Source organism: Morone saxatilis, unplaced genomic scaffold (assembly GCF_004916995.1).
Source record: "Morone saxatilis isolate NCDOM2014 unplaced genomic scaffold, NCSU_SB_2.0 Contig14, whole genome shotgun sequence".
Classification (NCBI taxonomy): domain Eukaryota; kingdom Metazoa; phylum Chordata; class Actinopteri; family Moronidae; genus Morone; species Morone saxatilis.
In genome coordinates, this window is record NW_023339696.1 from 19,102,206 (window position 1) to 19,106,520 (window position 4,315).

Below are 4,315 nucleotides of genomic sequence, written 5' to 3' on the forward strand. Positions count from 1 at the left end.
AGGCACAAGTGACCCAAATCTGATTTTCTTTTGCTCATATGTGACTCAGATCCATTTTTTTCTGGTCTGATTTGTTTGCAATGCAACCTCAGTGTCAACAGTCATATCAGAAACCATGACTTTTATGTCACTCTAGATCTTTTGTGATGGAGCTCACTTCAGGATCGTGACCTGTGCACACTGGAATCAGATATGGGCCACATAAAAAAAAAAAAAATAAGTGAAGAGCGAAAAAAAAAAGAATCAGATCTGAGCGCTAAGGTTTGCAGTGTGAAGGGAGCTTAATTAGGATTTAAGATTTTTTGAGACAATGATTTATGTTTATGTTTATGTTTATTTTTCAATGCAACACTGCACTGGCTTGTGACCTGTTGGAAGAGCATGCCAACCAGTGCTCAATATTACAAGCTATGGATAAATGTGCTGGAGAAGCAGGTGTGTAGCAGATAACGTAAGCAAAAGACAGGCTTACAGTCAGCAGGGTTAAGACCACGGGGCTACGGTAGGCAGATGGTCAGAACAGAAACAATGCTGGAAACAACTGATACAGAATCTAGTTCATTGTGGAGCTAATGTGAAACAGCTGTGCAGCCAGATGGGCAGGTAGTTTACAGGAGCAGCAGACTCTGCAGTGGCAGCTAGAGGCCAGGTGAGGAACTGCACGTCTGAGATCATAAATGGAGACGAAGTAAACAGGGGAAGAGGAGTCAGAGGATAGAGCCGATGATAGAGAGACAGTTTATCCCAAACAAGATGAGAAAAGGCAGGAGTTTCTGGAAACATGGCAACTAAAAGGCAAACAGTTACATGATTAAGAAAAAAGTGAACTGTAATCCAATCATTACGATTTTAAAATACAGATACAGATACACACTGCCATGCACATACTCTTCACAAGTCTCACAACGCCACTCTGGTCTCAAGTGAAACCACCTTAGAGGTTGCCAGTTCATTATCGTGGCCTCTGGTGAAAGAAATGCTTTCACCGGCTGTAAATTCAGCCATTATTTTGTCATCAAGGCAGAAAAAAGGGAACATCACAGCACTGTGCAAGCTCTACCCTCCAGCTGTGAAAATGATCTATAGGCTACTGCCTGAAGTTCTTCTTTAAAAATACTGAGAGGACGTTTTATGATGGTAAAAATCTTTCTTTTTTAAGCTCACATTGTTCTGTTGTCTTAATACACATTATTATTGATATTTCTATTCTTTTGTCTTTGTTTGAATATTTTGTGTTTTGATGTAATCAAGTTTAATTTAATGTAATATTTTACTACTGTGATACTTGGATTAGGTTACTGATCATGTTTTAACAGGTAAGCAGTCATTTTATTGGATAATAATAACCCAACCCTGCTAATATCATTTTAAACCTGTTAAATTAAAGGCTACAATGTCTCAGTTTGATTTGATTAATGAATACATGAAATCACATTTATACAGTATTGTACTTATCAAGATAGTATCAGTAGTAGCAGAGGCTTGTTATAATATTTTATAATTTGGTAATCACTTAAGTTCTCACATAGTTCAATACTGTGGTACTACCAATTGCTAGCATGCTAACTTACTAAATTTAAAACTAAACATTACTCCATTAATGTGAGCATGTTTGCATGGCTGTAGACTCCTAGTCTCATTATATATTATCATCAATTCACATTGTCCACAGACTCACAATTTAGGAAGATTTTGTCAATCAATAATCAAACTAGGATCACTATAAATTATAAGCAATCAAACTGGCCAATCCTATATCTTCCCTTGTTGTTCGAACTTCAAAAAAATATGAAAGAAATTAAAATATTCTATTTCTCCTTTTTTCTGGGTGACCCCCTAAAACCCACTCAATAATAATGGCCAATATAATGTAAAACAACCCTGAACCGTCGTATGTGTTTTATAGAGACATAAAATGGGATTTAGGTTAGCTATGTTACAGAATTGTATTCTTAGACTCTCTACCCTAAAAACATCAACATCGATATGTAGTGCAGCAAGTGAGGAGTTCCTGAATGAGGACAGAGAGGAAGCAAACTGCAGCCGTCTAAAGCTTCAACTTAAAATCAGTGCAAAGTAAAATCTGAACAAAATGACAATTATTCTTTATTTTGATTTGTGTCTCCAACAACAGATTATGTAATAAAACCAGTATTTTGTAACAATCTGCTGCATTTTGTAATCAACGGCCTCAATCCAATATGTACATTTTCCCACATTTTAAAATGAATTATTACATATTGAGGTGGATATGACCTGCATTTTGAATAAGCTGAAGCTTTTTGATGGTCTTTTTGTGTCTGTTCCATTGCAATAGAACAGACACAGACACAGAAGTAACACAATCTGCAGCTCCTCTAACAGCTTCTTGGGGTAGTGAGTCACCCTTCATACGGCCCCATATTAAATTGTCCAACTTAACAGCAGAAATAAACATGTTTACAGTCTGGTACAATAAATGGTTTTAAGTTTCTTTAGCTAAATACTCCGTTCATGACATCTGTAAGTGGTGAATTTTTAAAAATTATATCAGGGGTTACAGTTATGCATAATTAACATTAACGGAACATGGCCGCTTTGAGTGATGTCACCGCTGGCCTCAGCTCCACCCACGTACCACATATTTTTAAAATTTTCGTATTAACCGGGAGCCGGTGGAGTCCGCACTTCTAAGACAGCGACGGCCAGAGCCGGCCACACTCTGAGCTTCACAACGGCTCTTCAGAAACCTTTGAGTGACGTCACAGAGACTATGTCCGGTTTTAAATATACAGTCCATGTAGTCAACCCTGCTAGAAAAAAACATGTCAATGAGTTTTGTCCAAGTCAGCATTTGACATATTACTTGAGTTTGATTACTAATTGCTTTTATGTGGATATTTAGGCCAAGATCAGAGTCAACTATAACGCCAAGAGGGGCACCACAGGTCATAGGAGCCTATTTCAATATTTGGGAAATGTAATTTAGGTTAATTGTTAAAAATATAACATAAGCAGATGAAGACATCCTTTTTGTTTGGAAATGACGTAATGTTCCATATTATTACATTTTCATCATAAAAAGGTGCAACGCCTGCATTTTGTCATAACCACAATATGAAATAATTTATTACAAAACGTGGGGAATGTATAAGATATTGCAATCGTGCTGTTGCAGCAGATTATTAAAAAATCCTGCTGTTCGTACACAAGGAAGTGAAAACTGATTACATTTTGTCAAGTTTTAATGAGTTTTTACTGCAATAAGTTATGGGCAAAGAATTAAAAACAATCATAACACAGAGACAAACCACATACAGTATCGTTAAACTATAAACTGTTAGCACTTAACATGTATCTCTGTGAGCTTATTCATTAGAAAATCTGCAGTGTGTCAGCCTGAATTTTACTTTAATGTTTCTATACTGCAAGACTGCACTTTTCTCACTCCTCCTAAAGCATTTCTAAAAGTATCTGTGCGCTTTGATGGTACGTAATAAGAGTATGATTAGCAGAGACAGACAGAGACAGCAATGAGTTCATGAATAATGAACAGAGAGGATATTACAGAGCCAGAAAGAAGGATGAGGAGAGGCAGCACTTCTTCTTCTTTTTTGTTCTGATGGGAGAATCAGTGGGATCAACACGCAAGAGACAGTCTCTTTATTCTCAAATGTGTCAGCTGGGATTTTCTCCATATAACCTCACTATATTTAACTCAGAGAGGAGGAACAAAACATCATTATCAATACAGCATCTCAGGGCATGATAAAGTACTTCATTGTGTACCTTTCATCCTCAGCAAAGAAAGCCGTTGAAAGTTTCCTCCCATCTCCTCTCACCCATCTTGTGACTGACAGAACTTGTAGACGTGTAGAAATAAAACTTTAATGTCTCTTTAATGTGCAAAGAGCAGATTTGTATTAAAGACATGGTGTGAATGGAATTAATCCCTATGAAGGACTGCACAGAAATGTACGGTTATTAAAGTTCTGGTCTTTTTTAACATTGTCCACATTTGTTCATCCCTTTTTCTAGTGAAAAGTATCAATACCATGTCTGTTTTATGTGTATTGTTAATAGCTTTTTATTATTAAAATGAAGAAAAGAAGTCTTTGGTCGGTGTTACACCATAGTGAACGAGAGATTAAGTAAACAAACTATTGTACTATATTATACTAATATTGTGATGTGATTATTTTGATTATGTTCGATGTGATTGCCGATTAGTGTGGGAAAGATAACTTTGGCATCACAAATGTAATTTTCACTGGAAAAAATCTTAAAATCATGACGATTTTTTGGGGCCTGTACCAAACAAACATTTTTTCTTACA